At 50.1% G+C, this 21999-nt stretch overlaps 1 protein-coding gene across 16 annotated transcripts in view; it reads right to left on the bottom strand.

The window, feature by feature from the left end:
• The window catches only part of GATAD2A (GATA zinc finger domain containing 2A), a 121517-nt gene that overhangs the window by 74746 nt on the left and 24772 nt on the right, over window positions 1-21999 (bottom strand). For 2 of the 16 annotated variants that reach the window (XM_054538772.2, XM_054538774.2), the window contains exon 1: window positions 4750-4817. The exons of the other annotated variants lie outside the window; for them this stretch is intronic. The gene's annotated coding sequence lies outside the window, so the exon portion shown is untranslated. Of the gene's footprint in view, window positions 1-4749; window positions 4818-21999 lie in introns of those variants that run through there. 16 annotated transcript variants of the gene reach the window in all.

Here is a 21999-nt window from a genome sequence, read left to right as displayed (position 1 = left end):
AAACAAAACAAAAACAACTGTCAAGCACAGTGGCTCACGTCTGTAATCCCAGCACTTTGGGAAATGGAGGCAGGTGGATCACCTGAGAACAGGAGTTCAAGACCAGCCTGGACACCATGGAGAAACCCCGTCCCTATTAAAAATACAAAATTAGCCAAGCGTTGGCGCATGCTTGTAATCCCAGCTGCTTGGGAGGCTGAGGCACAAGAATCACTTGAACCCGGGAGATGGAGGTTGTGGTGAGCTGAGATCGCACCATTGTGCTCCAGCCTCAGCAACAAGAGTGAAACTCCATCTCAAAATAAATAAAAATAAAAAATTAACCCCTCCGTGTGATCCCCCACCACCCCTGCCTTTGCTCAAACATCTCCTCACAGACGCCCACCATCCCCTGACCCTGCTCCTCTTCTTCCACAGCACCGCCCCTCCCACACTCCACACAACACAGCTACCGTGTTGCCGATGAACTTTCTCACCCAGCAATAACGTACACACCACAAGGGCAGGGGTATCTACCTGATGCCCGATTTTAGTTCAAGCACCTACAACAGTGTCTGACACATAAGCGGTGCTTAATAAATTTTTTTTTTTTTTGAGACCAAGTCTTGCTCTATTGCTCAGGCTGGAGTGCAGTGGTGCAATCTCGGCTCACTGCAACCTCTGCCTCCTGGGTTCAAACAATTCTCCTGCCTCAGCCTCCCAAGCAGCTGGGACTACAGGCACGCACCACCACACCCAGCTAATTTTTATATTTTTAGTAGAGACGGGGTTTCACCATACTGGCCACACTGGTCTTGAACTCCTTACCTTGTGCTCCACCTGCCTCAGCCTCCCAAAGTGCTAGGATTACAGGTGTGAGCCACCGCGCCCAGCCGCTTAATAAATATTTATTGAATGGACGAGCAGGTATAGTTTAACCCTGAAGGAGAAGGGGCCGATCTGAGGAGCCCACTGCAGCAGCCCTGCAATACAATCAGTGCAAGAACCACAGAGGAGGAGACCAAGCAGAAGACCACTCAGCATGATCACAACTAGCGGCATTTCTTGAAAATACACTGTAATCGCTTTCCACTAATCTATCATTTGGACTGTTTTGCCATTCACCCCACACTGGCTGAGTTCAGAGAGCTTTTACTGTTTTTATCTCCAACCCATACATTTAAAGCAGTATCAAGTAACCCTTAAGTGCACAATTACCAGCTCATAAGAGACTCTTCCACTCCCCTGATAAATCATTATGGTTTGGCTTTGACCTTGCACCTGGGTACTACACACACACACACACACACACACACACACCTTGCACCTGGGTACTACACACACACACACACACACACACACACACACACACACACACACACACACACACACACACACACACACACACACACACACACACACACACACACACACCCCTACCATACAACCCACCCAAACACAAGGACTTCTCAAACTGAGGGAAGATCAGCCTTGGTGAGAAGGTAGCTATGGCAATTTACATGAAATCAAGTCACTGCACTTTGGGCAACAGAAGTCCTTTCTTGCCATTTTATCCTCTCAAGCTCAGACTAGCGAGGCCCTTTTAATTTGAGGAAAGGACACATGGCCTGACACTGGCCACTACCTGGGGAACTCCAGTTCCATGGGGTTGCTGGGGTTGCAGCACCCATGGCTGATACAGTGATGGTGTCTCTGCAGCTGTCAGCACTTGATCCGGAAGCATGGGCTCTACCAGGTGCCCCTAGGAAGCCCCGTTGTCCTTTCCCTGGGCCCAGACCCACTGACCTATCACCATTTGTAGTCACCAAAAACTTGTGCTGTCTCTAGAATTTTTCAACTAGTTCTGCATCCAAACACAGCTTGGCTCCAGTCCAATCCTCGGAACATGACATGGCCAACAACATCCAAGGTGAAACCCAACAACACCGTTCACCTTCTCCCGCCCCTCTCCTAGGTCCTGCACAAACTGAATGCCCCCTTCACAGGGTCACCCTGACCCTCTTTGCTAATGGTCCCATCAAACTTTCAATGTGGGGAAGTCCCCAGCTCAATCAGGAAAGAAAAAACTGAAGCAAGTCAACAGCAGATCATCCTGAGGAAGCCCAGAAGTCAGGCTGTTCTACCGTGTGCTGGCTGGCTGGCTGGAGAAGAATTAGCAGGGGCCACAGATCCAGTTTTCCAGTCTGGGGTCAGCACACTACTGCCTGCCACCTGTCTTAGTAAATAAAGTATTTCTGGGAAACAGCCATGTCAGTACTCAAGAACACACTGTCTATGACTGTTTCCACCTTTAACAACAGAGACCATAAGGCCCAAATCCCAATACTGAGATCTGAAGGGGGATCAGGAGGAAACTGCCCAATGAGCTACTCAGTAAAAAGACAGAGGTAGCCCTAGCCACAGCAGCAAGCTGCCGCCAAGAAGTCAGGGGAGAGGCACATTGAGGAGGTGTTCAGGTCGGTCCCTCAGCAGTCCCCGCTCTCCCCAAGGCACAGAGCCCAATCAACCCTCCGTGGGGAAGAGTATGACTTGGCAGACTAGAGATGTGGAGAATCAGCCCCAGGAGGACCAAGACCCAATCGTGAGGTTGGCCACACAAGCCCATCCTTGGCAACCAGAGCTGGCACTGGAGGCCAGAGTTCCCACCTCTGCTCTCAAACTGAGATTCCCATTAGGGTGACAGCCAGTACATGTTGTAGGCCCCTGGTCTGCCCCTGCCTGTCTCCTCCCTCAGCCATGGGAACCACAGCCTCCTTGAGGGAGGAGACAGGCAGGGGCAGGCCGGCAGCCTAAGGCATGTACTGGCTGTGTTCCACTTCCACCATCTTCTACTCCCCATAATAAACCAGCACGGCCCTTCTTAATTTCCCAGGTCCCCCCAGCATCAGAGCACCTCACCACGGCCTTCAAGGCCTAGCCCACTTCAGCCACAAGTGCGCTACGTGCACGTGAAGGAGCATACGTGTTCCAAGTTCCCACTCCAACCACCTGGCCTCCTTTCAACGCCTCAGACCCAGCACGCCTGCCTACTCCCCGTGCCAGGCCTTTGCATGCACCGTTCCCACAGCCAGGAGAGCCCCTCCTAGCTCCCACCCATCCTTTGGGTTCAAGCACCTGTTACTCAGGCAAGCTCTCCCCGCCAGCCCCTCACCATGGACCACAATGCTGGAACTTTTTGCTGAAACTTGCTACTTGAAATCGAGCATCCCACTTCCCAAAGGCTCCATGCTCCATGGACACAAGGCGCTTGCACATCACCTCATCTAACACCCACATGGGCATGGAGAAGGAGACTACAAAATGGGGACCTCCACGAGTTGTCAGGACCCAACCAAGAGGTTTCTACCACCGGCTGGAGGCAAAAAAAAAAAAAAACATACAAATGCTGTCTTTAATTAAAATAGTTAATCAGTGCCAGGAAGAAGCCACATGGAGATAGGCAAGACTACAGCCATGGGCACGGCACAGCCCCTGGGGTGAGTCCAGGGCTTCGGGGCGCGGCCAATGTCCCCCTCCTGCCCCACCCCTGGCATGCTATTTGGGGAGCTGTGGGGACCCTGTGTCTGAAGGGCTTCCCTCTGGCCACCACTGAGAATTGAGTTGTCCCAGTGTCAGTGGCGCCCACACTCTGCAATCCCCATATCCTTTCTTATGGCAGAGGCTGTGTCCTACCCTAAAACCCCACTCACAGCTCTCATGCGGGTCCAGAGCCCTGCCCTCTGGAAAGCTCAGACTCCAGCACCACACCCCTCTCCCTCCCTGGCACTCCAGGCCTCCCTCCAAACCATCCCAAACGCTCACGAGCTTCCTCCTAGCACATTCTGCCCAGCCTGGCTCTCCTGGCAGTTAAACAGTGGGCCCAATGCCCTCCCGGGGAGCCTGCCTGCCTGCCTGCATGGAACCTACCTCAAGCCTCCAGACCATCCTGAGAACCCAGCGACAGGCCCTGACACCAGGCAGCTTCTCAAACAGAAGCAACTACTTCTTTCTTTTATTACTATGATTAATGTTGTTCCTCAAAATACTGCCACCTCTATCTGGATGCTCCTCTTATTGTTTCCACCCAGGCTCCCAGCAGCTGCCTGGGCAGTGCATGCAGCAGTCCTAAACTGCCTATCGACCCCAGATCTTAAGTGCCCAGAAACCAAATGTCTACGTGCAGATGCCACTGAGGCCTTAGGAAGTGTCTGAAACATTTAAGTGTTTAGTATTTCAGATGCCTGATGTGTTGCAGTATTAAAGGACACCAGAAGAAAATGTCATAAGAACAAAAGAGGAAATGACTTCTCTGCTAATACTGAGGATCTAGGAACTCGTCTCGAAATCAAAATAAAAATAAAAATACCAACACATTGCTGTATTAAAGGAAACTCACTGACAAACAGATATAAGAAAATAAGAAACACCTTCGAGGCTGGACACGGTGGCTCACACCTGTAGTCTCAGCACTTTGAGAGGCTGAGGCAGGTGGATCATGAGGTCAGGAGATCGAGTCCATCCTGGCCAACACGCTGAAACCCTAAAAATACTAAAAATACTAAAAAATGTCTCTATTAAAAATACAAAAATTAGCTGGGTGTGGTGACGCACACCTGTAGTCACAGCTACTCAGCAGGCTGAGGCAGGAGAATCGCTTGAACCCAGGAGGCGGAGGCTGCAGTGAGCCAAGATCACACCACTGCACTCCAGCCTGGCGACAGAATAAGACTCCATCTCAAAAAGAAAAAAAATAAAGAAAGAAAGAAATACCTTCAATCCCCAAGCAATGCACGGGAACAGAGACCTCAGATGTTCCTGGACACTGTTTCTCCCTAAATCCCCTAAAGATTTCAGGGGTCCTAGGATGACCCCACCTGTCCAGGGACTGAAGAAAACCCATAGAATATCCACACTCCAACACTGTGATCCCAAGATGATGTCATTAAGAGCCTTCTAGAACCACGTGCATTTTTTTTAACCCCCTCCCCAGTACTTAGCACAAGCTAGGAAATGAGTGTGTGTGTCTTTGTCCCTTTGTCCCCAAGCTAATTCTGAGAAGACAGAATACATGTTGTCATAAAGGTATAGAATATTTCTGAATTCAGAAAGGTTCAATTTTTTTTATTGTGGTAAAACGTACACAAAACTTACATCTTAACCATTTTGAGTTCACAGTTCAGTGGCATTAGATGCAGTCACACCGTTGTGCAACCATCAACCATCCATCTCCAGAACTTTTCCATCTTCCCCAGCTGAAACTCTATCCCCATTAAATACTCACTCTCATCTCTCTGCCCCCAACCCCTGGCAACACCCCTTCCTCCTTCTGTCTTTAAGCATTTGAGAGTCTAGGAACCTCATATAGGTGCAATCATAAGTGTGTCTCTTTGAGCTTGACTTCTCTTACTCAGCATAATGTCCTCAAGGCAGAGCCACACACATCACATGCCAAAGCATGAACAGAAAAAAAGCCCATGAGCCTGGTATACCCACGGCGCCAAACAAAGCATGTTTCTGAAACTCTGCTCCCCAGCTCAGCCATGCCACTGACGTCCTTCACTACCAACTAGTCCTTCCCTCTGCTTCTCAAATAAGCTGCATAAAGAAAGCCCTGGAGGCCGGGCACAGTGGCTCACGCCTCTAATCCCAGCACTTTGGGAGGCTGAGGCGGGTGGATCGCTTGCGGCCAGAAGTTCGAGACCTGCCTGTGCAACATGGTGAAACCCCATCTCCATTAAAAATACAAAAAAAATTTGCCAGGGGTAGTGGTGCGTGCCTGTAGTCTCAGCTACTCGGGAGGCTGAGGCACAAGAATCACTGGAACCCAGGAGGCAGAGGTTGCAGTGAGCCAGGATCGCATCTCTGTATTCCAGCCTGGGCAACAGAGCAAGATTCTATCTCAAAAAAATAAAAATTAAATTAAAAAGCACTGGAAACACATGGAATGGTGAGATAACAGCAGCATCCACACATTATGCCATAGATGGACAAGTCTGCCGGCCTGATCCCAGCTCTTAGCTGCAGAAGAACTGTACCTCCCGGGGACTCTAGCCTTGTCTCACAGCCATAAGCCAAGGAATGCTTATTGTGTGAATGGAGATGACTAGCTCATCTTGGGTACAAACTTTTCCTCTAAGTTTGTGGAATAGAAGCCAGAGACATCCCAAATCCACTCCCTGGAGCACCCAGGCTAGACACAGGGAGACTTATATGAACACACGGCTGGGTATGAGCCCTGAGCTCCCATCACATCTAACTCTAGACAAGGGAGACTCCAGACAACCCACCCATAGTGCCCCTACTAATTAACGTCATTAAAAAGAAAACCACTATGTCTGCAGGGGCCAGGTGCAGTGGCTCATGCCCGTAATCCCAGCACTTTGGGAGGCCGAGGTGGATGGATTGCTTGAGCTTACAAGTTCGAGACCAGCCTGGGCAACATAACAAAACTCCCTCCCTACAAAAAATACAAAAATTAGCCGGGCGTGGCGGAGCACCTGTAGTCCCAGCTACACTAGAGGCTGAGATGGGAAGATGCCTTAAGCCCAGGAGGTGGAGGATGCAGTGAGCAGACACTGAGCCACTGCAGTCCAGCCTGGCAACAGAGCCAGACCTTGTCTCAAAAAAAAAAAAAAAAAAAAAAAAGAAAAGAAAAAGAAAAAGAAAACCACTATGTCCCCTGTCAAGTTCTGAGCTCCAAGCCTGCCTATAATCCCTTGGGCCCATGGGAGTTGCTGCACTGGGGAGCTGTCTGCCAGGCCAGTGTGCGGCTGAGTCCACAGATGCTGGGTGAAAAACAAAATGCCCAGTGACCCAGCCTGAGGTACCCAACTGGAACAAGACAGCGGGCATTTCTTTGCCAATCATTTCAGATTCGAAATGTGCAAAGCATGCTAATTATGGCTTGGTCAAGTGCTCCTGAATAGAGTAAGGGGAAAGGGGGTAAAAGACTATCTGGGGCTCCCACCTCATTCACCTCTAAACAGGCCATCTCCTTTGCACATGCACCTGTGTGACCTGTGACCACAAAGCACAGAGTCCTCTTGGGATGACTCTAATAAAGGGGAGGGGAGGGAACAGCCGAATGGCCAGGACCAGTCAAAATAGAAAAATTTGGGAGGATCCCAAAAGGCTCCATCTGGCAGAAGACACTGCCTCCATCATAGGAGAATGCACACAGAAGGTTCTGATGACAGCCAGCCTTGTCCCCAACAAATTGCCACCCAAGTAGCCTCCCCACACTGCAATATTTCAACCAATTGTATTACCTTTATGGTCAGTGGCTGGGTTTTGTTCACTTCATGCCAAGAAATAAAACCTCCAGTTATTCTATTCTTATGGCAAGTTTTCTCAAGTTTGGGTGTTTTTTTTTTTTTTTAAATTGTTGCACAGGCTAGTCTCAAACTCCTGGCCTCAAGCAATCCTCCCACTTTGGCCTCCAAAAGGGCTGGGATTATAGGTGTCAATGACTGCACCACACCTTTTTTATTTTTTGTAGAAATGGGATCTCACTATGTTGCCCAGGATGGTCTCAAACTCCTAGCTTCAAGTAATCCTCCTGCCTCAGCCTCCCAAAGTGCTGGGATTACAGGCACAAGCCACCACATCCAGCTCAAGTTTGTTTTTCAAGCAGGAACAACACCTAACCTGTCATATGGGCAACCTCCTGAAAAGGTGAGGATGCTTCCTTCACCAATGCACAGCAGAGTCGCTGCCTGTGGCCCCAGACCCCAACCACAGGTGTGTCACAGGGTCAAAAGTAAAGCGCCAGGCCAGGCATGATGGCTCATGCCTGTAATCCCAGCATTTTGGGAGGCCGAGGCAGGAGGATCACTTGAGGCCAGGAGTTCAAGACCAGCCTGAGCAACACAGAGACCCCCATCTCTACAAAAAATTTAAAAACTCAGTGGAGGCCACGCACAGTGTCTCACACCTGTAATCCCAGCACTTTGGGAGGCTGAGGGGGTCGGACCTCTTGATCTCAGGAGTTCAAGACCAGCCTGGGCAAAATAGCAAAACTCCATCTCTACAAAAAATACAAAAATTAGCTGGGCATGCTGGCTCATGCCTATGGTCACAGCTACTCAGGACGCTGAGGCAGGAGAATCACTTGAGCCTGGGAGGTGGAGGGTGCAGTGAGCCAAGATCACGCCACTGCACTCCAGCCTGGACGACAGAGCAAGACCCTGTATCAAAAACAACAACAAAAATTTACAAAGCCACGTGCAGTGGCTCATGCCTGTAATCCCAGCCCTTTGGGAGGCTGAGGTGGAAGAATCACTTGAGCCCAAGAGTTTAAGACCAGCCCTAGCAAAATAGTGAGACCCTGTTTCTATAAAAAATTTAAAAACTAGCTGGGTGTGGTGGTGTATACCTGTAGTCCCAAGTTACTCGGGAGGCTGAGGTGGAAGGATCACTTGAGCCCTGGAGTTTAATGTTACGGTGACCCATGATCATGCAACTACACTCCAGCCAGGAGGACAGAGCAAGACACTGTTTCTTAAAAGAAAAGAAGATAAAGGTAGTTTCTAGGATACCATAGGGTCCACCTAGATCCAAATCTAGAGTGGCTGGGGAACAACTGGCCAAGCAGCAAGGTCAGTGCTGTCCACCCGCAACCTTCCAGACACCTCCAAGTCCAGTTTAAGGCAAGTGGGAGGGCCTGGCAGACCTCAAGCCCCCACACTTCGCATTCATTCTGCCCACGCCATCCCCAACCCCCTCTACAACAAAGAATTCTAGAAATCCACCAAGCTTCCTTTGCTAGGAGGCAGAATTGGATTTCTCTGACCATCAGCTGCCAAATCAAACAGTCAATTCGGTAAATTCTCAGACTTGGCTGGAACCATCCACCAACCACGCCATGGCACCAATGGCCCTGGTTAAGGCCACGTGGTCAGCTCAGGGGGGCATTCAGCCCAGGACTCTCAGGGCCTTGCCCAAGAACCAGGCCAACAAGCTGATTCTTAGTCCCAGAAGCTTCATCACTGCTGCAAACTGATGACGCACCACAGCCATCACAAAAATCATGTATGACTGAAATACTGCAAAGTATGAACGAAGAAACTATAACAATGGCAAAATCTATCAGCAAATCTCAGCCGCCACCGCATACGCCAATTAAGAGAGAAATGGGCCAAGTGTGGTGGCTCATGCCTGTAACCCCAGCACTTTGGGAGACAGACAGGAGGACTGCTTTGAGCCCAGGCGTTTGAGACCAGCCTAGGCAATACAGTGGGACCCTGTCTCTACAAAATATTTTCAAATTAGCTGGGCGTGGTGGTGCGCACCTGCAATCCCAGCCACTCGGGAGGTTGAGGTGGGAAGATCACTTGAGCCCAGGAAGTCAAGGCTCCAGTGAGCCATTTTTGTGCCACTGCACGCCAGCCTGGATGACAGAACGAAATCCTAACTCAAAAACAAACAAAAGGCCAGGCGTGGTGGCTCACGCCTGTAATCCCAGCACTTCGGGAGGCCGAGGCAGGCAGCTCACGAGTTCAGGAGATCGAGACCATCCTGGCTAAAACGGTGAAACCCTGTCTCACTAAAAATACAAAAATTTAGCCGGGCGTGGTGGTGGGCGCCTGTAGTCCCAGCTACTTGGGAGGCTGAGGCAGGAGAGTGGCGTGAACTCGGGAGGCGGAGCTTGCAGTGAGCCGAGATCGCACCACTGCACTCCAGCCTGGGTGACAGAGCCAGACTCCATCTCAAAAAAAAAAAAAAAAAAAGAATAGAGGAATGCAAGGCTGTACACATACTCCACACCTCCTCGACAATGTACAGTATCAGACAATAAAAGTATGATTGGAAGATGTAAGAACAGCAAGGGCTCCTCAGAGTGTTTCACAGAACTGTCAATTGTCCTCACCACTATCCCCAACCCTTACAGGATAAACTGAGGCCAAGACGGAGGAAGCAATGCCTCCCTGAAGTCTTAGATGTCACAGAAGGGACACTGAGGCTTGGGGAAAGGAGGTGCCAGGTGGACATGGGGCCCTGCCAGCTAGAAGGAGTTCTGCTCGTGTGGCCCAACAGCCAGCTTCTAGGGAGCAAGCAGAGAGAAAAACTGTGCTGGTGGAGGCTGGCACCTGGGGAACCCTGCTCCAAGAGAAGCCAGATAGCAAAGGCCAAACCGCCTGCCTCCTGCGGTGGGAAGCAAGCAATCCCAGAGCCTTGAAATACGCTTGCTGTTTCTGCCTCAAGTGGCGTTTTCCTTGCTGGGAAGAGGCTTCAGTATGAAAATGCTGATGTGTTATAAGGAACAATGTAAATTTCACTAGAATCACTGCGTAAAAATAAGAAGGTCTGGCTGGGTGCGGTGGCTCACGCCTGTAATCCCAGCACTTTGGGAGGCCAAGGAGGGCAGATCACCTGAAGTCAGGAGTTCGAAACCAGCCTAGCCAACATGGTGAAACCCCATCTTTACTAAAAATACAAAAATTAGCTGGGCATGATGGTGGGCGCCTGTAATCCCAGCTACGTGGGAGGCTGGGGCAGGAGAATTGCTTGAACCCAGGAGGTGGAGGTTGCAGTGAGCCAAGATTGCGCCACTGCACACTCCCAGACTCGGCAACAGAGTGAGACTCTGTCTCAAAAAGAAAAAAAAAGAGAGAAGGTCTGAAGAAATCTGTCAGACTACATAGCCTTAGGCTAGGTCCTCAACAGACTTCACCTGCGTCACCCCCAGAGTAAGACAGGGCCCCACAAGAGGCTGAACTCTGCCACACAGGGCCCATGTCCAACACAGACTAGGATGTCTTTCTTCCCTTGCACACAGTAGAGTGGCTGCACACATCAGGCTTCACATCAGCAGGCAGGCAAACAAACACAGGGCCGGCACACACACCACCCTCCACAATTCTAAGCCATTGGTCCTTGAGAACCCAGCCATCCAACCCAGAGAAGCGCACTGCTCTCAGTGTGGTCAGGGTCCCAAGTCAACCACAAAGTGTCACTGAAGCACAGTGCTGCCTAGACAACCCAACCTACATGCAAGACATGCCCTGGGAAACTGATATGGACAGGCAAAGGGACAGTACAGGCCAGAAGGGGCGAGGAGGGGCACGGCCATAGGGGCAGGGGCGTTAGTTCACTCATCCATTCAACTGGCTTTCACTGGGCCAGCCTTCTCTTCCTCCAAGGAGGCCTGCTGCCCTCACCTCCCTGGCCCTCCCTCCTTCTATCTCAAGCCACCTCAAGCAGATCCAGACCCTACCTAACCCCATGCCAGCACTAACATGCAGCCCAGCCAGGCCCTGCTTGTCTCTGTCCCCAGAATGGGGCTGCTCGTGCATCCTCACAGTCCAGGCCTCCCCCATTGTCCGTCGGGCATTGCTGGGGCACGACGGGGAGGACCTGACCCTCAACTGAGAAAGTTACCGCCAGGCACCTGGATTCAAACTGCTAGAGAAAAGCGCACTTCTGAAAACTCTGGAGACACCAAGAGAATCATCTCTAATATGTTGACAAGAGGTTTTGTTACTGAAAGAGGAAACAGTGGCTAACAATTACTGAATTCTTTATTTGGTGCCAGGCGATGTGCCAACACGTTACATGCCTGATTTCATTTAATCCTCATAACCACAGAACGAGATACTGTCATCATACCCACACTCATACGAGGGACTGTCATCATACCCACACTCATACGAGGGACTGTCATCGTACCCACACTTCACACGATGGAACCCACACCGTTATCAGCACTTCACGCAAGGGACTACCGCCGATATCCACACCTGACAGAGGAGAAAACCGAGGTTAAAAAAAGTCAAGATGGGGCTGGTCGCGGTGGCTCACGCCTGTAATCCCAGCACTTTCGGAGTCCAAGGCGGGTGGATCACAAGGTCAGGAGATCGAGACCAGCCTGGCTAACACGGTGAAACCCTGTCTCTACTAAAAATACCAAAAAAAAAAAAAAAATTAGCCAGGCGTGGTGGCGGGCGCCTGTAGTCCCAGCTACTTGGGAGGCTGAGGCAGGAGAATGGTGGGAACCTGGGAGGCAGAGCTTGCAGTGAGCCGAGATCGCGCCACTGCACTCCAGCCTGGGCGACAGAGCGAGAACCCGTCTCAAAAAAAAAAAAGTCAAGATGGGCTGGGCGCGACGGCTCTCGCCTGTAATCCCAGCACTTTGGGAGGCCGAGGCAGGCGGATCACCTGAGGTCAGGAGTTCGAGACCAGCCTGGGCAACATGGTGAAACCCCGTCTCTACTTAAAAAAAAAAAAACAAAACACTAGCTGGATATAGTGGTGCGCGCCTATAATCCCAGCTACTCAGGGGGCTGAGACAGGAGAATCGCTTGAACCTGGGAAGCAGAGGTTGCAGTGAGCTGAGATCGCACCACTGCACTCCAGCCTGGGTGACAGAGTGAGACTCCGTCTCAAAAGTCAAGATGGTTGCCCAAGGTCACACAGTTAATAAGTCAGATGGCAATCCAGACCCAGGTCAGCCACCTCCTAGGCCCAGGCTCAAACCTGAACCACTGTACCATTGAGAACAATCTGACTGAGACAGTCCTAGGACTAGATCCTTCCCAAGGCTCTGGGAAAACTTCCTCTACCAAAGATGTAGGTAGGCATCATCCAGGGCGGTGACTTACACCTGTCTCAGCACTTTGGGAGGCCAAGGCAGGCGGATCACTTGAGGTCAGGAGTTCGAGACCAGCCTGGCCAACATGGCAAAACCCCATCTCTACTAAAATACAAAAATTAGCTGGGCGTGGTGGCTCGTGCCTGTAATCCCAGCTATTCGAGCAGCTGAGGCACAACAATCACCTGAACCTGGGAGGTGGAGGCTGCAGTGAACTGAGATTGCACCACTGCACTCCAGCCTGGGTGACAGAACAAGACTCCATCTTAAAAAAAAAAAAAAAAAAAAAGATGTAGAGATCAGTATAGACCCAGGATTCCTCTATTCCTCTAAGTGCATGTTAACTTAACCCTCTACTGAACTGCTAGAAACTCCCAGGACTGAGCACAGCTGTAAAAGGCATGGAAACCCTCAGAGTTCCATGGGCACGAACAGCCACCTGGCCTCTGAGTCCCTGCCTGCCAGTGTACGAGATGCAGGAAGGAGCTGGAAGGATTGACAAATACTATCCGGCCTGGGTCATAAACCAGGACCAATTCTCATTTTCATTTTCATTGAGACACACGTGCATGCCAACTACATGCTTAGGGCACCACAGGAGCAAGCCAGGGTCCCTCGACAGGGAGTGTGTGCAGACATCCCTTCCTCCTTTCACTGAGTGCTCACACATGTGAGGCAATGAGCAGAGGAATGAGCAGAGCAGGCACAGACCAGAGGGAGGGGACAGGTTCCCTGGCCACTGAATTCAAGGATGGTGGAGGGTACAGGCCCTGAGAGACAGCCCAGGCCCAGCTAGGAGGCCTTTTGGAGTGGGCAGTAGCCAGTGTACATCCCAGCCCACTCCCACCTAACTCATCTGATACTTCACTCCCACCCCAAAATGACCCTGTTTGGGTCTTGGTGATTACAAGACAGATACCAAGTCATTTTTACCCAAGTGGCAAATCCCCAAGGCTCTTTTCCTTCCGGCGACCACAACCCCTCCCCACTCTCAAAACCAGTGTCACAGCGGGACACCCACCTGTCTTCTCCCCTGAACTCTGCCAAAAGAGCTAGAATCTGAAAACATTTGAGCAATGCATGAAACAAGGAAACTTCCTAAAACCAGCAAGCAGCAGCTGTTAGAATAATTCATGTGGTTGTTTCAGAGACGTGTCTTAATCGCTCTGGGTCTTTCTGGAAAAGTGTCCAAAACCTCAAGCTGGAAAATCCTCAGAAATCTAGAAAATGTGGGTTCCCAACCAGCTCCCAGGGCTCTGGGTTCACACTGAGCCTCTTCCTGATACCTCCAACTGCTAGAAAGATCTTTCTCAGGCTAAGTCAAGTCTGTGTTCCTCGAACTTCCATCCATCTGCTGCTATTTCATTCATAGGAACAGAGCAGAACAAACTTTTCCAATGTATGGAGATGGTCCCTCGGATATTTCATTCTTTCAACTATTACTTGTCACACTTTCACCTAACACAAAGCACTACAGTTTGAAGAAAGGGACACACAAGGACGGATCAAATTCTACACCTGCCCCTGGAGCTGGCCAGTCAGATGGGGTCAGAGAGCCATGCTCTCTTCATTCATGAAGGTCCTGATGGTCACATGGGACCTCCACACCTTACCCACTGCATCCTCGGCCATCACAGCTGACAATGACTGCCCAGGGCCAATACCCAGCTGTTCCAGAGCATCCTCCAGGACCTAGCTCACTACCCCTAAAACCAAAGACCCAAAATCTGAGGGCCTATGTCACCCTCCAGTCCTCATTCAGCTGCCACCGCTATGACACCTCTCCTGCCCGCCCTTTCTCTGAGTGCCCCAGACGTCTGCATCATGACACCCTGCCCTGTTTCCCCCATGAGGCTCTAAGACCCCGGAGGGCAGGAATCTCCCTCACAACCAGACACCCCTGGGGCTCAGCACTGGTCGAGCAGGGAAGGCACTCCAACAGTTGTCAAACAGATGAACTGTCCTCAGCCCTTGGTATCCAGTTAATCCCCACCCAATCTTCCTGCAGTGTCTCTGGCACCTGTCCCTGCTTTTTATTCCGTCAGGCAAATCCAAGGCCATTAGCTCATGCCTGCCTTTTATCAATGGCCTTTCTTCTGCCCAATTCAAGTCGATACTGTCATGCTCAGAAACCTCTGAGGGCTCTCCATATTTTGAGAGTGAAGTATGAACAGTTTCCTGTTTCAGGACATCAACAATAATCACAACAACCTGTGCTTTCGCCCTTAGTTCCCAGTATGACTTTCCATAAATCCTGAGGTCCAGGAGGGTGAATGGCCAACTCCACCTCCCGCCCCCAACACTCCTCTAGTGCAGCGTGCAGAGGAACCCCTTCTCCACAGGAGCTGTGGATACCCCGAGACTGAGAGAGCCAAGAAAAATCATCTCTCTTCTCAGAATGGGGGGGTGGTAATCAGATGCCTCACCTTTTTCAGCTTCTGCCATGTAGTAAGAATTCTAAGTGTGCAAGACATTGGAGTAAGATGAGGCTATTCTCAGCTTAAGGAGCTGGTCAAGGGCAGGGGCCACTTACCCACAAGGACGTCTGCACCCCTGTCACTCATCCCAGCCCACCAACTAAGAAACTCTGCTTAGAGAATCCTACAGGCAGCAACACATCTCCTGCACCGGTCACTTCACTGTATGGTGATGCAAAGCTCAGCTGTATTTCATTCCACAGGGTACCTGCAGAAGCAGCTTAAGCTCTAAAATGTCAACGAATTGACTTTAAGAAATAAGTTTTAGGCTGGGCACGGTGGCTCACACCTGTAATCCCAGCACTTTGGGAGGCCGAGGCAGGCAGATTACCGGAGGTCAGAAGTTCAAGACCCGCCTGGACAACATGGTGAAACCCTGTCTCTACTAAAAATACAAAAATTAGCCAGGCATGGTGGTGCATGCCTGTAATCCCAGCTACTTGGGAGGTTGAGGCAGGAGAATTGCTTGGACCCTGGAGACAAGGTTGCAGTGAGCCGAGATAGAGTCATTGCACTCTGGCCTGGGCAACAAGAATGAAATTCCGCCTCAAAACAAAAAAAAAGTTTAAAAAAAAAAAACAACCAAGAGTAGTTCACAAACTCAGAAGACTGGCTAAACAGCTCAAAACTACTCCAATTTTTCCAAGCAATTTAAGTATCCTTTTCCCTAATGCAATAAACCAAGGCAACAGAGTAGAGAAGCTCCCTTCATCTTAAACTTCATAGAAGGTGGGTATAAGATTCTGAGCTGCTCACTCAATGCTGAGCTCCTTCCCCAGGTAGCCACTGTCCACTGCTGCTGCCTTTTGCAAGAGGGTCACCTGATCTCTTCTCTGGAAAGTAAGAGTAACCCCTTCTGTATTTCCCAAGGGAGTGAGCAAGCCTGCCTGGTGCCAGCAATAGGAAAGGCCTTCAGTCCAGTCCTGAGCCAAGATCCTGGGGCCTTCTGGAACCTGCCACCACCCCCACCCCAAATCATCTCTCATCTGAACAAAACATGTTCAATTCCCTTAACCAGGTCTCATCCAGCATCCTTGGCAGTGTTAAGGCCCTCACTCTCGCCCAGGACTAACTCAGTCAACCACTGAAGCCCAGTGCAGGACCTGATATTTAGTTGGCTCCTCCCATTTCCATGTGCTCCTTTTTTGTATCTTTAAATGGTCACCCACATATCACTTGAAGGATGTCTACAAATTAAGTGCAATTACATCTTATAATACATGGGGACCTGTAATGCCAGTGCTTTAGGAGACTAAGGTGGGAGGATGGCTTAAGTCCAGGAGGTCGAGGCTATAGTGATTGTGATCACGAGCTTCTGCACTCTAGCCTGAGTAACAGAGCAAGACCATGTCTCTTGGGGGGGAAAAAAAAACATACAGGGAAAAGTAGTTTTATGCTCTTAAAATGTAAAGTCGGCCGGGCGTGGTGGCTCATGCCTGTAATCCCAACTTTGGGAGGCCAAGGCGGGCGGATCACGAGGTCAAGAGATTGAGACCATCCTGGCCAACATGGTGAAACCCTGTCTCTACCAAAAATACAAAAATTAGCTAGGTGTGGTGGCGCGTGCCTATAGTCCCAGCTACTTGGGAGGCTGAGGCAGGAGAATTGCTTGAACTGAGGAGGCAGAGGTTGCAGTGAGTCAAGAACATGCCACTGCACTCCAGCCTGGTGACAAAGTGAGACTGTGTCTCAAAAAAAAAAAAAAAAAAAATTAGCCAGGCATGGTGGCTCACGCCTGTAATCACAGCTACTTGGGAGGCTGGGGCAGGAGAATCACTTGAATCTGGGAAGGGAAGGTTACAGTGAGCCAAGATTGTGCCACTGCATTCCAGCCTGGGCAACAGAGTGAGACTCCGTCTCCAAAAAAAAAAAAAAGGCTGGGCGTGGTGGCTCATGTCTGTAATCCCAGCACTTTGGGAGGCCAAAGCAGGCAGATCACCTGAAGTCGCGAGTTCGAGACCAGCCTGACCAACATGGAGAAACACTGTCTCTACTAAAAATACAAAATTAGCCAGGTATGGTGACATGTGCCTGTAATCCCAGCTACTCGGGAAGCTGAGGCAGGAGAATCGTTTGAACCCAGGAGACGGAGGTTGCAGAGAGCTGAGATCATGCCATCGCACTCTAGCCTGGGCAACAAGAGCAAACTCCGTCTAAAAAAAAAAAAAAAAAAAAGTAAAGACATCACCTACTCAACACTACCACAGTTATTCAGGTTTTTTTTTGGGGGGGGGGGGGGGGCGGGGGCAGGTCTCACTATGTTGTCCAGGCCAATCTCAAACTCCTGGCCTCAAGCAATCCTCCCACCTCAGCCTCCCAAACAGCTAAGGTTACCTGAGCCACTGCACTTGGCCACTGTAGTTTTTTTAAGGCAGCCCTGAGAAACCAGAGGCAGCCTTAAGTTCTCCCTCCCCATGTCCTGTCCCATCCTCACCCTACAGACACCCAAAATGACCTCAGGACTCAAAAAAACAAAAAAAAAAGGCAGGGCGTGGTGGCTCACACCTGTAATCCTAGCACTTTGGGAGGCCAAGGTGGGCAAATCACTTGAAACCAGGAGTTCAAGACCAGCTTGGCCAACATGGTAAAACCCAATCCCTAAAAAAAAAAAATACAAAAATGAGCTGGGCGTGGTGGTGTGCGCCTGTAATCCCAGCTACTTGGGAGGATGAGGCACAAGAATCGCTTGAACCCTGATGCAGAGGTTGCAGTGAGCTGAGATTGCGCCACTGCCCTCCAGACTGGACAATGGAGCAAGACTCTGTTTCAAAAAAAAAAAAAAAAGACAAGGCCCTGAGGAAGGAAACTGACCAATGGACCTACATAAATAAAGTAAGAAGTAAGCTAAAACAAAATTCACCAAGCCACAAAGACATCAGTAAGAACAACAGAGATCAGAAAGTCTAATTCCAGGAGAAAACAGGGATATATCCTCATTCCTTCTGCAAGTCAACCTTGAGCAGGCCACTCCTCCTCCGCTTGAGCCTCAGTTTCCTGTTTGTGCCCAGTGTTGGGTTCAGCAGAGCACAGTACACAAAAGAAAGTCCCAGGTAGAATCCTCAGTTTGTCTGCTACCCAACTACCAAAAATAGTTCTATTTCTAATCCTACAACCTGACAGATACAAACTAACAATAAGACTGCAATTACATTGGAACCTACACTCAGTATATGTTAATATACTTGCCCAAGAAAACTTCAAAAGCAGACCAGGCAACTCCTACCACCGACACCTGAGGCTCCCACCCCCTCCCCAGACTTCAGCATCAGGAAATATTGCTTGTACAGTCAGAAAAGAGACAACAAAAAGACTCAACACTAAAAACTTGACCAAAAGTTTGAGGAAGGGAGGCAGGAGACAGATGGCCCACATACAAACTACCGAGGTCAGTTCATCAAACAAACGTGTTAATAAAAACATCAAACACGGCCGGGCACGTTGGTTTACACCTGTAATCCCAGTACTTTGGGAGGCCAAGGTGGGTGGATCATCTGAGGTCAGGAGTTCGAGACCAGCCTGACCAACATGACGAAACCCCGTCTCTACTAAAAATACAAAAATTAGCCAGGCATGGTTGTGGGTGCCTGTAATCCTAACTACTCGGGAGGCTGAGGCAGGAGAATCGCTTGAACCCAGGAGGCGGAGGTTGCAGTGAGCCGAGATTGCACCATTGCACTCCAGCCTGGGCGACAGAGTGAGACTCCATCTCAAAAAAACAAAAACAAAAACAACAAACACACCAGCAAACTCTCCCTGGATTAGAGTGGCTATGAGAGAATCCTAGGAAAGGAGCTGACTACAGAATCTTCTGAAAGAACCACCACTGAAGGGGGTGGGCATGAACCCTCAGCAAACCCAGGGACACTACATGAGACGACAGAAAACGAAGTTCAGGTGTTCCGTCAATGATACGCAAGTCCTGAGAACAGCACAGGTCTCATGAGTGACTGAACCAATTCAATCGATGCCTTCAAACCAAGAATTCAGTTCACCACTCTCCTACTTTCTCCAGCCACACTGAGCAACAAGGAAAAATGTTCCTCAGCGGATGTGAATGAAGGTGGTAGCAGCAGTTTTCAAAACTTGCTGGCAGAGTGAGCCTGTGCTAACACACAAGAGAACTAAAAATCTGCTGTCACTATCACCAAAATCCACCAACTTGAAACCCCAGCAACAACAAGACAGATGCTCCTCAACTTACGATGGGTTTATTAGAATGCAGCCCCACTGGGAGTAGAAAATATCAAATGCATTTAACACATCCATTGGTCCCATTTTACAATTATTCGACTTAAAATTTCTCAACTTTACCATGGTACGAAAGGGATCCGCGTTCAGGAGAAACTGTTATAAATCAAAAGGAGCTCCTCGACTTACAATGGGGTTACCGCTGATAAACCCAACATAAAGTTGAAAAATTTTAAGTCAATCCATCATAAATTGGAGGCCTACTTTACTGGCCTAAAACCTGCCCACCTCCAAGGTCAGGGCAAGCAGCGGTCTCTAAGGTAAGAATGTGTTGAGTATAGATTCACAGCCACTGACTCAAAGGTTAATAGCACAGAATGGCTGTGACTGGAGAAAATGTTAAGTTGGTATTATTTCTAGAGTTAGGGCCACAGGGTTTTTCACATCCCTTCCAGATAATCTGATCAGACCTTTTTTATCCCCCCCGAAGACAGAGTCTCACTCTGTCACCCAGGCTGGAGTGCAATGGCATGATCTCCTCTCACTGCAGCTTCAACCTCCAGGGCTCAGCCGATCCTCCCACCTCAGCCTCGCGAGTAGCAGGGCCTACACAGATGCGTGCCACCACACCTGGCTAATTTTTTTTTTTTAAGAGATGGGGGATTGGCCGGGCGCAGTGGCTCACGCCTGTAATCCCAGCACTTTGGGAGGCCGAGGCAGGTGGATCGCAAGGTCAAGAAATCGAGACCATCCTGGCCAACATGGTGAAACCCCGTTTCTACTAAATGTACAAAAAATTAGCCGGGCATGGTAGCGGGCGCCTGTAGTCCCAGCTACTTGGGAGGCTGAGGCAGGAGAATGGCATGAACCCGGGAGGCGGAGCTTGCAGCGAGTTGAGATCGCGTCACTGCACTCCAGCTTGGGCGACAGAGCGAGACTCCGTCTCAAAAAAAAAATTTTAAAAAAAAAAAGAGAGAAAAAAACGCGGCCTGAGACAGCCCACCAAAAAAAAAAAAAAAGAGAGAGATGGGGGATTGCTATGTTGCCCAGGCTGGTCTCGAACTACTGGGCTCAAGAAATCAGCCTGCCTTAGGCTCCCAAAGTGCTAGGATTACAGGCGGGAGCCGCTGCGCCCGGCCTTGACCTGACTCTTAGGCCTCCAAATTGTTAGCTTGCAGCGGGATTCTGTTATAAAGAAAACCAAGCTCCTCAATCTGAGTGTTACATTATATGTGATAACTGAGATGTGAGGTGTTCAAGAATCACTGTGTAGTTGACATCTGGGGGGAGAAAGCTTTTTGGCTCTGAGGTAAATGGAGAGGCAAAGGCTGGAATACCCCTGACTGCTTGCAGACACTTTCCACTTGTCCTCACAGCATCCTGTTAGGTCAAAGATGCTGTCTCCGCCAACATAAAAGAAAGCTGAGGCCAGGTGACCAGGTGACCCACCCAACGCTGAAGAGCGGTAAACTGCATATCGTCAGTGACAAAGCCAGGTCTGTCCAACTCCAAGCTGGTTGGAGAGCTGTCAGTCTGGAAGGCAAGTCCAGGAGGATGAGATTCACCCTGGCGCTCCCAGACGCCACTGCAAGTACCATCAAACCACCTACTTCCAGCCTCCACCCAGAGTCCACTCAGTGACAGGGACCCCTCTCAGTTCTCTAAGGAAGGCTCCCATGACAGATCTGCCTGGCAAATGGCTTTCCATCTCACAGATGGAAGTCCGGATGCTGGCTTCCGCAAGCCCTGGGCCAGGAAAGAGGCTGCCTCCTGGCTTGGGGCACAACCAACCCAGGCATTCAGTATCATCAAGAAGGCCCCAAGGCAGGAGAAAAAATAGACAAAGTCTGAAATCAGAAAGGCTGGGGTGGGTCCCAGCTGCCGAATAATGAGCAAAGTGACTATGGCAAGTATCACCCCCTGTGGGGAACTTTGCCTTCTTCTCAGGAACGTGGAGAGAGGGGAATAGGCTGGGGCACAAAGCTGAGGCATGCACCCCAGTGTGGCTCCAAAGGGGGCATGCAGACAGTGACAGTTTGCCATGAGCGTGGTGTCGTCCCCTAAAGAAGAGGTGGGGCAGTTGTTAATGCTTGTGAACTCTGGCTCATCTGTTACAGTCATAACAGTACTCACTGAACTCCAACGTGTGGAACACACAGGCGCTGGGGTCAATCATTTGCACTTGTTATCTCACTCCCAACACAGCCTTCCACAGGAGATAGTAAGTACCCCCTTGACAGAAATGGGAAACAGGGGTGATGTTCAAGAAGGTCCTTCGCTAGGAAGTGGCCGGGCAGAGCTCACACCAGGCTGTCTGAGGCAAACTCAGGGCTGTCCTGGATGCCACTAGAGGCAGGCTGCTCAGCAATAGGCACATGGCCACACTTGGCAAAAAGCAGGTGCCCCCTAGACTCAAAGTGGCCTCCTTGGCACAGGAGGAGCTGCTGTGCCACCATAATGCAGCAGTATTTTTAAAGTGTGTGCTTGAAGGCACCACCTTATTTAGGCTACGTTTCAAGGTTCAAACCAGAATATCTAACCGGCAAGGCAGGCCAGGCAGCGCCAGGTCCTGAGACGGAACTGCAGGAGGAATAGCTGAGGGATTCTTCAACAAATCCTTCAAACAAGTGGAATTTCTCCCCAATCCTGTACCACATAGCCACACCCCTCCCCACAGGCATAGCTACTATCTTTGAGGCCAAGCAGCAGGAAAGCCCTGAAGCCTGGACCACTCCACCCACCACCCCCCATCCCCCACCCCCTGTC

This window comes from Pongo abelii, chromosome 20 (genome assembly GCF_028885655.2).
Source record: "Pongo abelii isolate AG06213 chromosome 20, NHGRI_mPonAbe1-v2.0_pri, whole genome shotgun sequence".
Lineage (NCBI taxonomy): Eukaryota > Metazoa > Chordata > Mammalia > Primates > Hominidae > Pongo > Pongo abelii.
The sequence above is the reverse complement of the archived record's forward strand: the minus strand, read 5'-3'. Positions and strand labels throughout refer to the sequence as shown.